Genomic DNA, 13,924 nt, shown 5'->3' on the forward strand with positions numbered 1-13,924 from the left:
AATATTTGCGTACGGAACGCGCGCGCGAGCAGAACATTCCTCAGCTCTCCATTAGGGGAGGGGGATACCCGTCGTAGTGTTTTTCTTTTTTTTTCCACGAAAAAATTCGCCATTTCCAAGAAAACGTTTCAAAATTTTCCACGAAATCACTGGATTATTCCACGAAATAATTGGAATATTTTCCTCGACGCTAGGGTATATAAGGAATGCGAGAGGCTCACTCTTTCTCGGCTTTCGCCTTTCTGTCTCTCTGCGTGTTTTTCTCGGATATACGGAATCGCGGGCCGGCTCTTTTAATTTGTGTGCATCGTTATTTGTACGCCTCGTATTAACGTGTCGTGATGTATCTCTTCGGTTTTTTCGTGGCATTCGTATCTTGCTTCTGGTGGTTCTGGAAGCGGAACTCTGCTCCGGCTGTTGTTCCGAAGATGAACCGCCGCCGTCAGTCGGAGGGGCGTAGGTTGTTACCTCTCGTCTCGAATGGATCTGCTGAACTCGACCTGTCACTCGTGCCGTCGCTCACCTATTCGGATTTTCTCGCCGATCTTCTGGTAGGGGCGCACGTTCCAGGGAGGGTTAGCGATGTCTACCGTTACGATGTCGAGGACCGTATCGAGCCTTCACCCGAACTTGCACTGGTGCCTTGGCCTGCTTTTTCGACCTCTGACTGTTTCGTTTTCGAACGAACGCTCGCGATCGAAAATGCAGTCCTCAGCATCGACGAGAACCGGGTGAAGGGCGAGGAACGGGATCGTCGTGCGATCGAGCCTTCTCTTGCTTTGGTACCGTGGCCTCTCCCTTCATCTGCTGATCGATCGCTCAACTCAACGTTCGTGATCGAGAAGACAGATGTTATGAACGCTACTTTCGTGGTGGAGAGAACGGCTAAGGACAAGAAGAAGGGCGACGAACGGAAAATGCTCTCGCGCAAGCCTCGTCCGGTTAACGGTGCACGCTCGAAAATCCCCACCCCAGCGGGTAGGAGGCCCGAGCGCCCGGTAGCCAAGAGGGTCGAGAGCAAGTCTCGTAAATGTCCTCCCCGCCAGCAGCCTCGGAAGAAAACTTACATCGAGTCTTTCGAGGACGTGAACGCCAAGTCCGCGTTGCTGGCCAGGCTGGATGCCGAGGGTAGCGGAAAAGACGTCGCTGAAGAGATCTCGGACGGATCCTACCTCGAATACTACGCTGATTTGTTGGCAAGAGTCAGAGCCTCTAGGACTGACTAAGTGAAGCGCGGTCGATCGTACGCGTCGTGCAGATAACTGACTGCCTGCCCGGCTTTAAGACCTAGCCGGGATCATAGGGGGAAGAGAGAGGTGGGTTGTCGGGCCTCCCTTCCCCCGTTTTCCTCCTCTAGTCTACGCCTTGTCGCGGCGAGGGGGCTTGAGTGCACCGATGAAGACTTCGAGCTATGCCGGCAGTGGTTAAGAGCCACTTCAAGGGTTTCCCAAGCCGGACAGGTCGGAGTGGAGGTGCCAGACCGAGTAGACAAAACTGCAAACACAAATCCGCGGCAATGCGGTCACGAGAATTCGACTTTCTTTCAGCGAGAGAAATGTCTGGAGAAACTTTCGCAGCGCCATCTGTTGAACAGAATCGATCGCGCGAACGAAATCGCCCCCCCCCCCGAGTCGAAAACGCTGGATTCTACCAGCTCGTACCTGATATGACTTTGACGTATCAAGAGTAGCAAAGAGCTCTTTTGGGAGAATACCGACCGATGCGACAACTATCGATCGACGTTATCGAAAAGAATTTCCCATCACCCGTGGACATAGTTTTTTTTTTTTTTTATTTACTCTCTCTCCCAAGATTCGTCACTACCATCGTTGCTGAGGAGAACCCGTGTTCGTCTGGGGATGTTTACGTGACACTTGGTCTCTTGTTATTTTTGAGAAAATTGCAGTCGGCTTACATCAATCGTAAGGAGACATTTTTCCCTGCTTTCGCGACTGGCGAATAAATATTTCGTACGAGCAGTTCGAAAATACATATTCACCCTCCAACTCCCATTTCAAAAACTTCTATACCAACGTGCTTGCTGTTTTTCTCTGCGCGAGTTCTTTCCGAACGAGATTTGTGCGCACGGAAGGCGAGCAGAACATTCCTTAACTTGCCATTAGGGGAGGGGGATACCCGTCGTACTTTTTTTTCCACGAAAAAATTCGCCATTTCCAGGAAAACGTTTCAAAATTTTCTACGAACTGACTGGAATATTCCACGAAATAATTGGAATATTTGCGTACGGAACGCGCGCGCGAGCAGAACATTCCTCAGCTCTCCATTAGGGGAGGGGGATACCCGTCGTAGTGTTTTTCTTTTTTTTTCCACGAAAAAATTCGCCATTTCCAAGAAAACGTTTCAAAATTTTCCACGAAATCACTGGATTATTCCACGAAATAATTGGAATATTTTCCTCGACGCTAGGGTATATAAGGAATGCGAGAGGCTCACTCTTTCTCGGCTTTCGCCTTTCTGTCTCTCTGCGTGTTTTTCTCGGATATACGGAATCGCGGGCCGGCTCTTTTAATTTGTGTGCATCGTTATTTGTACGCCTCGTATTAACGTGTCGTGATGTATCTCTTCGGTTTTTTCGTGGCATTCGTATCTTGCTTCTGGTGGTTCTGGAAGCGGAACTCTGCTCCGGCTGTTGTTCCGAAGATGAACCGCCGCCGTCAGTCGGAGGGGCGTAGGTTGTTACCTCTCGTCTCGAATGGATCTGCTGAACTCGACCTGTCACTCGTGCCGTCGCTCACCTATTCGGATTTTCTCGCCGATCTTCTGGTAGGGGCGCACGTTCCAGGGAGGGTTAGCGATGTCTACCGTTACGATGTCGAGGACCGTATCGAGCCTTCACCCGAACTTGCACTGGTGCCTTGGCCTGCTTTTTCGACCTCTGACTGTTTCGTTTTCGAACGAACGCTCGCGATCGAAAATGCAGTCCTCAGCATCGACGAGAACCGGGTGAAGGGCGAGGAACGGGATCGTCGTGCGATCGAGCCTTCTCTTGCTTTGGTACCGTGGCCTCTCCCTTCATCTGCTGATCGATCGCTCAACTCAACGTTCGTGATCGAGAAGACAGATGTTATGAACGCTACTTTCGTGGTGGAGAGAACGGCTAAGGACAAGAAGAAGGGCGACGAACGGAAAATGCTCTCGCGCAAGCCTCGTCCGGTTAACGGTGCACGCTCGAAAATCCCCACCCCAGCGGGTAGGAGGCCCGAGCGCCCGGTAGCCAAGAGGGTCGAGAGCAAGTCTCGTAAATGTCCTCCCCGCCAGCAGCCTCGGAAGAAAACTTACATCGAGTCTTTCGAGGACGTGAACGCCAAGTCCGCGTTGCTGGCCAGGCTGGATGCCGAGGGTAGCGGAAAAGACGTCGCTGAAGAGATCTCGGACGGATCCTACCTCGAATACTACGCTGATTTGTTGGCAAGAGTCAGAGCCTCTAGGACTGACTAAGTGAAGCGCGGTCGATCGTACGCGTCGTGCAGATAACTGACTGCCTGCCCGGCTTTAAGACCTAGCCGGGATCATAGGGGGAAGAGAGAGGTGGGTTGTCGGGCCTCCCTTCCCCCGTTTTCCTCCTCTAGTCTACGCCTTGTCGCGGCGAGGGGGCTTGAGTGCACCGATGAAGACTTCGAGCTATGCCGGCAGTGGTTAAGAGCCACTTCAAGGGTTTCCCAAGCCGGACAGGTCGGAGTGGAGGTGCCAGACCGAGTAGACAAAACTGCAAACACAAATCCGCGGCAATGCGGTCACGAGAATTCGACTTTCTTTCAGCGAGAGAAATGTCTGGAGAAACTTTCGCAGCGCCATCTGTTGAACAGAATCGATCGCGCGAACGAAATCGCCCCCCCCCCCCGAGTCGAAAACGCTGAATTCTACCAGCTCGTACCTGATATGACTTTGACGTATCAAGAGTAGCAAAGAGCTCTTTTGGGAGAATACCGACCGATGCGACAACTATCGATCGACGTTATCGAAAAGAATTTCCCATCACCCGTGGACATAGTTTTTTTTTTTTTTTATTTACTCTCTCTCCCAAGATTCGTCACTACCATCGTTGCTGAGGAGAACCCGTGTTCGTCTGGGGATGTTTACGTGACACTTGGTCTCTTGTTATTTTTGAGAAAATTGCAGTCGGCTTACATCAATCGTAAGGAGACATTTTTCCCTGCTTTCGCGACTGGCGAATAAATATTTCGTACGAGCAGTTCGAAAATACATATTCACCCTCCAACTCCCTTTTCAAAAACTTCTATACCAACGTGCTTGCTGTTTTTCTCTGCGCGAGTTCTTTCCGAACGAGATTTGTGCGCACGGAAGGCGAGCAGAACATTCCTTAACTTGCCATTAGGGGAGGGGGATACCCGTCGTACTTTTTTTTCCACGAAAAAATTCGCCATTTCCAGGAAAACGTTTCAAAATTTTCTACGAACTGACTGGAATATTCCACGAAATAATTGGAATATTTGCGTACGGAACGCGCGCGCGAGCAGAACATTCCTCAGCTCTCCATTAGGGGAGGGGGATACCCGTCGTAGTGTTTTTCTTTTTTTTTCCACGAAAAAATTCGCCATTTCCAAGAAAACGTTTCAAAATTTTCCACGAAATCACTGGATTATTCCACGAAATAATTGGAATATTTTCCTCGACGCTAGGGTATATAAGGAATGCGAGAGGCTTACTCTTTCTCGGCTTTCGCCTTTCTGTCTCTCTGCGTGTTTTTCTCGGATATACGGAATCGCGGGCCGGCTCTTTTAATTTGTGTGCATCGTTATTTGTACGCCTCGTATTAACGTGTCGTGATGTATCTCTTCGGTTTTTTCGTGGCATTCGTATCTTGCTTCTGGTGGTTCTGGAAGCGGAACTCTGCTCCGGCTGTTGTTCCGAAGATGAACCGCCGCCGTCAGTCGGAGGGGCGTAGGTTGTTACCTCTCGTCTCGAATGGATCTGCTGAACTCGACCTGTCACTCGTGCCGTCGCTCACCTATTCGGATTTTCTCGCCGATCTTCTGGTAGGGGCGCACGTTCCAGGGAGGGTTAGCGATGTCTACCGTTACGATGTCGAGGACCGTATCGAGCCTTCACCCGAACTTGCACTGGTGCCTTGGCCTGCTTTTTCGACCTCTGACTGTTTCGTTTTCGAACGAACGCTCGCGATCGAAAATGCAGTCCTCAGCATCGACGAGAACCGGGTGAAGGGCGAGGAACGGGATCGTCGTGCGATCGAGCCTTCTCTTGCTTTGGTACCGTGGCCTCTCCCTTCATCTGCTGATCGATCGCTCAACTCAACGTTCGTGATCGAGAAGACAGATGTTATGAACGCTACTTTCGTGGTGGAGAGAACGGCTAAGGACAAGAAGAAGGGCGACGAACGGAAAATGCTCTCGCGCAAGCCTCGTCCGGTTAACGGTGCACGCTCGAAAATCCCCACCCCAGCGGGTAGGAGGCCCGAGCGCCCGGTAGCCAAGAGGGTCGAGAGCAAGTCTCGTAAATGTCCTCCCCGCCAGCAGCCTCGGAAGAAAACTTACATCGAGTCTTTCGAGGACGTGAACGCCAAGTCCGCGTTGCTGGCCAGGCTGGATGCCGAGGGTAGCGGAAAAGACGTCGCTGAAGAGATCTCGGACGGATCCTACCTCGAATACTACGCTGATTTGTTGGCAAGAGTCAGAGCCTCTAGGACTGACTAAGTGAAGCGCGGTCGATCGTACGCGTCGTGCAGATAACTGACTGCCTGCCCGGCTTTAAGACCTAGCCGGGATCATAGGGGGAAGAGAGAGGTGGGTTGTCGGGCCTCCCTTCCCCCGTTTTCCTCCTCTAGTCTACGCCTTGTCGCGGCGAGGGGGCTTGAGTGCACCGATGAAGACTTCGAGCTATGCCGGCAGTGGTTAAGAGCCACTTCAAGGGTTTCCCAAGCCGGACAGGTCGGAGTGGAGGTGCCAGACCGAGTAGACAAAACTGCAAACACAAATCCGCGGCAATGCGGTCACGAGAATTCGACTTTCTTTCAGCGAGAGAAATGTCTGGAGAAACTTTCGCAGCGCCATCTGTTGAACAGAATCGATCGCGCGAACGAAATCGCCCCCCCCCCCGAGTCGAAAACGCTGGATTCTACCAGCTCGTACCTGATATGACTTTGACGTATCAAGAGTAGCAAAGAGCTCTTTTGGGAGAATACCGACCGATGCGACAACTATCGATCGACGTTATCGAAAAGAATTTCCCATCACCCGTGGACATAGTTTTTTTTTTTTTTTATTTACTCTCTCTCCCAAGATTCGTCACTACCATCGTTGCTGAGGAGAACCCGTGTTCGTCTGGGGATGTTTACGTGACACTTGGTCTCTTGTTATTTTTGAGAAAATTGCAGTCGGCTTACATCAATCGTAAGGAGACATTTTTCCCTGCTTTCGCGACTGGCGAATAAATATTTCGTACGAGCAGTTCGAAAATACATATTCACCCTCCAACTCCCTTTTCAAAAACTTCTATACCAACGTGCTTGCTGTTTTTCTCTGCGCGAGTTCTTTCCGAACGAGATTTGTGCGCACGGAAGGCGAGCAGAACATTCCTTAACTTGCCATTAGGGGAGGGGGATACCCGTCGTACTTTTTTTTCCACGAAAAAATTCGCCATTTCCAGGAAAACGTTTCAAAATTTTCTACGAACTGACTGGAATATTCCACGAAATAATTGGAATATTTGCGTACGGAACGCGCGCGCGAGCAGAACATTCCTCAGCTCTCCATTAGGGGAGGGGGATACCCGTCGTAGTGTTTTTCTTTTTTTTTCCACGAAAAAATTCGCCATTTCCAAGAAAACGTTTCAAAATTTTCCACGAAATCACTGGATTATTCCACGAAATAATTGGAATATTTTCCTCGACGCTAGGGTATATAAGGAATGCGAGAGGCTCACTCTTCCTCGGCTTTCGCCTTTCTGTCTCTCTGCGTGTTTTTCTCGGATATACGGAATCGCGGGCCGGCTCTTTTAATTTGTGTGCATCGTTATTTGTACGCCTCGTATTAACGTGTCGTGATGTATCTCTTCGGTTTTTTCGTGGCATTCGTATCTTGCTTCTGGTGGTTCTGGAAGCGGAACTCTGCTCCGGCTGTTGTTCCGAAGACGAACCGCCGCCGTCAGTCGGAGGGGCGTAGGTTGTTACCTCTCGTCTCGAATGGATCTGCTGAACTCGACCTGTCACTCGTGCCGTCGCTCACCTATTCGGATTTTCTCGCCGATCTTCTGGTAGGGGCGCACGTTCCAGGGAGGGTTAGCGATGTCTACCGTTACGATGTCGAGGACCGTATCGAGCCTTCACCCGAACTTGCACTGGTGCCTTGGCCTGCTTTTTCGACCTCTGACTGTTTCGTTTTCGAACGAACGCTCGCGATCGAAAATGCAGTCCTCAGCATCGACGAGAACCGGGTGAAGGGCGAGGAACGGGATCGTCGTGCGATCGAGCCTTCTCTTGCTTTGGTACCGTGGCCTCTCCCTTCATCTGCTGATCGATCGCTCAACTCAACGTTCGTGATCGAGAAGACAGATGTTATGAACGCTACTTTCGTGGTGGAGAGAACGGCTAAGGACAAGAAGAAGGGCGACGAACGGAAAATGCTCTCGCGCAAGCCTCGTCCGGTTAACGGTGCACGCTCGAAAATCCCCACCCCAGCGGGTAGGAGGCCCGAGCGCCCGGTAGCCAAGAGGGTCGAGAGCAAGTCTCGTAAATGTCCTCCCCGCCAGCAGCCTCGGAAGAAAACTTACATCGAGTCTTTCGAGGACGTGAACGCCAAGTCCGCGTTGCTGGCCAGGCTGGATGCCGAGGGTAGCGGAAAAGACGTCGCTGAAGAGATCTCGGACGGATCCTACCTCGAATACTACGCTGATTTGTTGGCAAGAGTCAGAGCCTCTAGGACTGACTAAGTGAAGCGCGGTCGATCGTACGCGTCGTGCAGATAACTGACTGCCTGCCCGGCTTTAAGACCTAGCCGGGATCATAGGGGGAAGAGAGAGGTGGGTTGTCGGGCCTCCCTTCCCCCGTTTTCCTCCTCTAGTCTACGCCTTGTCGCGGCGAGGGGGCTTGAGTGCACCGATGAAGACTTCGAGCTATGCCGGCAGTGGTTAAGAGCCACTTCAAGGGTTTCCCAAGCCGGACAGGTCGGAGTGGAGGTGCCAGACCGAGTAGACAAAACTGCAAACACAAATCCGCGGCAATGCGGTCACGAGAATTCGACTTTCTTTCAGCGAGAGAAATGTCTGGAGAAACTTTCGCAGCGCCATCTGTTGAACAGAATCGATCGCGCGAACGAAATCGGCCCCCCCCCCGAGTCGAAAACGCTGGATTCTACCAGCTCGTACCTGATATGACTTTGACGTATCAAGAGTAGCAAATAGCTCTTTTGGAAGCATACCGACCGATGCGACAACTATCGATCGACGTTATCGAAAAGAATTTCCCATCACCCGTGGACATAGTTTTTTTTTTTTTTTATTTACTCTCTCTCCCAAGATTCGTCACTACCATCGTTGCTGAGGAGAACCCGTGTTCGTCTGGGGATGTTTACGTGACACTTGGTCTCTTGTTATTTTTGAGAAAATTGCAGTCGGCTTACATCAATCGTAAGGAGACATTTTTCCCTGCTTTCGCGACTGGCGAATAAATATTTCGTACGAGCAGTTCGAAAATACATATTCACCCTCCAACTCCCTTTTCAAAAACTTCTATACCAACGTGCTTGCTGTTTTTCTCTGCGCGAGTTCTTTCCGAACGAGATTTGTGCGCACGGAAGGCGAGCAGAACATTCCTTAACTTGCCATTAGGGGAGGGGGATACCCGTCGTACTTTTTTTTCCACGAAAAAATTCGCCATTTCCAGGAAAACGTTTCAAAATTTTCTACGAACTGACTGGAATATTCCACGAAATAATTGGAATATTTGCGTACGGAACGCGCGCGCGAGCAGAACATTCCTCAGCTCTCCATTAGGGGAGGGGGATACCCGTCGTAGTGTTTTTCTTTTTTTTTCCACGAAAAAATTCGCCATTTCCAAGAAAACGTTTCAAAATTTTCCACGAAATCACTGGATTATTCCACGAAATAATTGGAATATTTTCCTCGACGCTAGGGTATATAAGGAATGCGAGAGGCTCACTCTTCCTCGGCTTTCGCCTTTCTGTCTCTCTGCGTGTTTTTCTCGGATATACGGAATCGCGGGCCGGCTCTTTTAATTTGTGTGCATCGTTATTTGTACGCCTCGTATTAACGTGTCGTGATGTATCTCTTCGGTTTTTTCGTGGCATTCGTATCTTGCTTCTGGTGGTTCTGGAAGCGGAACTCTGCTCCGGCTGTTGTTCCGAAGACGAACCGCCGCCGTCAGTCGGAGGGGCGTAGGTTGTTACCTCTCGTCTCGAATGGATCTGCTGAACTCGACCTGTCACTCGTGCCGTCGCTCACCTATTCGGATTTTCTCGCCGATCTTCTGGTAGGGGCGCACGTTCCAGGGAGGGTTAGCGATGTCTACCGTTACGATGTCGAGGACCGTATCGAGCCTTCACCCGAACTTGCACTGGTGCCTTGGCCTGCTTTTTCGACCTCTGACTGTTTCGTTTTCGAACGAACGCTCGCGATCGAAAATGCAGTCCTCAGCATCGACGAGAACCGGGTGAAGGGCGAGGAACGGGATCGTCGTGCGATCGAGCCTTCTCTTGCTTTGGTACCGTGGCCTCTCCCTTCATCTGCTGATCGATCGCTCAACTCAACGTTCGTGATCGAGAAGACAGATGTTATGAACGCTACTTTCGTGGTGGAGAGAACGGCTAAGGACAAGAAGAAGGGCGACGAACGGAAAATGCTCTCGCGCAAGCCTCGTCCGGTTAACGGTGCACGCTCGAAAATCCCCACCCCAGCGGGTAGGAGGCCCGAGCGCCCGGTAGCCAAGAGGGTCGAGAGCAAGTCTCGTAAATGTCCTCCCCGCCAGCAGCCTCGGAAGAAAACTTACATCGAGTCTTTCGAGGACGTGAACGCCAAGTCCGCGTTGCTGGCCAGGCTGGATGCCGAGGGTAGCGGAAAAGACGTCGCTGAAGAGATCTCGGACGGATCCTACCTCGAATACTACGCTGATTTGTTGGCAAGAGTCAGAGCCTCTAGGACTGACTAAGTGAAGCGCGGTCGATCGTACGCGTCGTGCAGATAACTGACTGCCTGCCCGGCTTTAAGACCTAGCCGGGATCATAGGGGGAAGAGAGAGGTGGGTTGTCGGGCCTCCCTTCCCCCGTTTTCCTCCTCTAGTCTACGCCTTGTCGCGGCGAGGGGGCTTGAGTGCACCGATGAAGACTTCGAGCTATGCCGGCAGTGGTTAAGAGCCACTTCAAGGGTTTCCCAAGCCGGACAGGTCGGAGTGGAGGTGCCAGACCGAGTAGACAAAACTGCAAACACAAATCCGCGGCAATGCGGTCACGAGAATTCGACTTTCTTTCAGCGAGAGAAATGTCTGGAGAAACTTTCGCAGCGCCATCTGTTGAACAGAATCGATCGCGCGAACGAAATCGGCCCCCCCCCCCGAGTCGAAAACGCTGGATTCTACCAGCTCGTACCTGATATGACTTTGACGTATCAAGAGTAGCAAATAGCTCTTTTGGAAGCATACCGACCGATGCGACAACTATCGATCGACGTTATCGAAAAGAATTTCCCATCACCCGTGGACATAGTTTTTTTTTTTTTTTATTTACTCTCTCTCCCAAGATTCGTCACTACCATCGTTGCTGAGGAGAACCCGTGTTCGTCTGGGGATGTTTACGTGACACTTGGTCTCTTGTTATTTTTGAGAAAATTGCAGTCGGCTTACATCAATCGTAAGGAGACATTTTTCCCTGCTTTCGCGACTGGCGAATAAATATTTCGTACGAGCAGTTCGAAAATACATATTCACCCTCCAACTCCCTTTTCAAAAACTTCTATACCAACGTGCTTGCTGTTTTTCTCTGCGCGAGTTCTTTCCGAACGAGATTTGTGCGCACGGAAGGCGAGCAGAACATTCCTTAACTTGCCATTAGGGGAGGGGGATACCCGTCGTACTTTTTTTTCCACGAAAAAATTCGCCATTTCCAGGAAAACGTTTCAAAATTTTCTACGAACTGACTGGAATATTCCACGAAATAATTGGAATATTTGCGTACGGAACGCGCGCGCGAGCAGAACATTCCTCAGCTCTCCATTAGGGGAGGGGGATACCCGTCGTAGTGTTTTTCTTTTTTTTTCCACGAAAAAATTCGCCATTTCCAAGAAAACGTTTCAAAATTTTCCACGAAATCACTGGATTATTCCACGAAATAATTGGAATATTTTCCTCGACGCTAGGGTATATAAGGAATGCGAGAGGCTCACTCTTCCTCGGCTTTCGCCTTTCTGTCTCTCTGCGTGTTTTTCTCGGATATACGGAATCGCGGGCCGGCTCTTTTAATTTGTGTGCATCGTTATTTGTACGCCTCGTATTAACGTGTCGTGATGTATCTCTTCGGTTTTTTCGTGGCATTCGTATCTTGCTTCTGGTGGTTCTGGAAGCGGAACTCTGCTCCGGCTGTTGTTCCGAAGACGAACCGCCGCCGTCAGTCGGAGGGGCGTAGGTTGTTACCTCTCGTCTCGAATGGATCTGCTGAACTCGACCTGTCACTCGTGCCGTCGCTCACCTATTCGGATTTTCTCGCCGATCTTCTGGTAGGGGCGCACGTTCCAGGGAGGGTTAGCGATGTCTACCGTTACGATGTCGAGGACCGTATCGAGCCTTCACCCGAACTTGCACTGGTGCCTTGGCCTGCTTTTTCGACCTCTGACTGTTTCGTTTTCGAACGAACGCTCGCGATCGAAAATGCAGTCCTCAGCATCGACGAGAACCGGGTGAAGGGCGAGGAACGGGATCGTCGTGCGATCGAGCCTTCTCTTGCTTTGGTACCGTGGCCTCTCCCTTCATCTGCTGATCGATCGCTCAACTCAACGTTCGTGATCGAGAAGACAGATGTTATGAACGCTACTTTCGTGGTGGAGAGAACGGCTAAGGACAAGAAGAAGGGCGACGAACGGAAAATGCTCTCGCGCAAGCCTCGTCCGGTTAACGGTGCACGCTCGAAAATCCCCACCCCAGCGGGTAGGAGGCCCGAGCGCCCGGTAGCCAAGAGGGTCGAGAGCAAGTCTCGTAAATGTCCTCCCCGCCAGCAGCCTCGGAAGAAAACTTACATCGAGTCTTTCGAGGACGTGAACGCCAAGTCCGCGTTGCTGGCCAGGCTGGATGCCGAGGGTAGCGGAAAAGACGTCGCTGAAGAGATCTCGGACGGATCCTACCTCGAATACTACGCTGATTTGTTGGCAAGAGTCAGAGCCTCTAGGACTGACTAAGTGAAGCGCGGTCGATCGTACGCGTCGTGCAGATAACTGACTGCCTGCCCGGCTTTAAGACCTAGCCGGGATCATAGGGGGAAGAGAGAGGTGGGTTGTCGGGCCTCCCTTCCCCCGTTTTCCTCCTCTAGTCTACGCCTTGTCGCGGCGAGGGGGCTTGAGTGCACCGATGAAGACTTCGAGCTATGCCGGCAGTGGTTAAGAGCCACTTCAAGGGTTTCCCAAGCCGGACAGGTCGGAGTGGAGGTGCCAGACCGAGTAGACAAAACTGCAAACACAAATCCGCGGCAATGCGGTCACGAGAATTCGACTTTCTTTCAGCGAGAGAAATGTCTGGAGAAACTTTCGCAGCGCCATCTGTTGAACAGAATCGATCGCGCGAACGAAATCGGCCCCCCCCCCGAGTCGAAAACGCTGGATTCTACCAGCTCGTACCTGATATGACTTTGACGTATCAAGAGTAGCAAATAGCTCTTTTGGAAGCATACCGACCGATGCGACAACTATCGATCGACGTTATCGAAAAGAATTTCCCATCACCCGTGGACATAGTTTTTTTTTTTTTTTATTTACTCTCTCTCCCAAGATTCGTCACTACCATCGTTGCTGAGGAGAACCCGTGTTCGTCTGGGGATGTTTACGTGACACTTGGTCTCTTGTTATTTTTGAGAAAATTGCAGTCGGCTTACATCAATCGTAAGGAGACATTTTTCCCTGCTTTCGCGACTGGCGAATAAATATTTAGTACGAGCAGTTCGAAAATACATATTCACCCTCCAACTCCCTTTTCAAAAACTTCTATACCAACGTGCTTGCTGTTTTTCTCTGCGCGAGTTCTTTCCGAACGAGATTTGTGCGCACGGAAGGCGAGCAGAACATTCCTTAACTTGCCATTAGGGGAGGGGGATAGCCGTCGTACTTTTTTTTCCACGAAAAAATTCGCCATTTCCAGGAAAACGTTTCAAAATTTTCTACGAACTGACTGGAATATTCCACGAAATAATTGGAATATTTGCGTACGGAACGCGCGCGCGAGCAGAACATTCCTCAGCTCTCCATTAGGGGAGGGGGATACCCGTCGTAGTGTTTTTCTTTTTTTTTCCACGAAAAAATTCGCCATTTCCAAGAAAACGTTTCAAAATTTTCCACGAAATCACTGGATTATTCCACGAAATAATTGGAATATTTTCCTCGACGCTAGGGTATATAAGGAATGCGAGAGGCTCACTCTTCCTCGGCTTTCGCCTTTCTGTCTCTCTGCGTGTTTTTCTCGGATATACGGAATCGCGGGCCGGCTCTTTTAATTTGTGTGCATCGTTATTTGTACGCCTCGTATTAACGTGTCGTGATGTATCTCTTCGGTTTTTTCGTGGCATTCGTATCTTGCTTCTGGTGGTTGTGGAAGCGGAATTCTGCTCCGGCTGTTGTTCCGAAGACGAACCGCCGCCGTCAGTCGGAGGGGCGTAGGTTGTTACCTCTCGTCTCGAATGGATCTGCTGAACTCGACCTGTCACTCGTGCCGTCGCTCACC

The sequence above is a fragment of the Pholcus phalangioides genome, unplaced genomic scaffold (genome assembly GCF_987345545.1).
Source record: "Pholcus phalangioides strain wild (caught in Gottingen) unplaced genomic scaffold, Ppha-v1.0 ptg000032l_1, whole genome shotgun sequence".
Classification (NCBI taxonomy): domain Eukaryota; kingdom Metazoa; phylum Arthropoda; class Arachnida; order Araneae; family Pholcidae; genus Pholcus; species Pholcus phalangioides.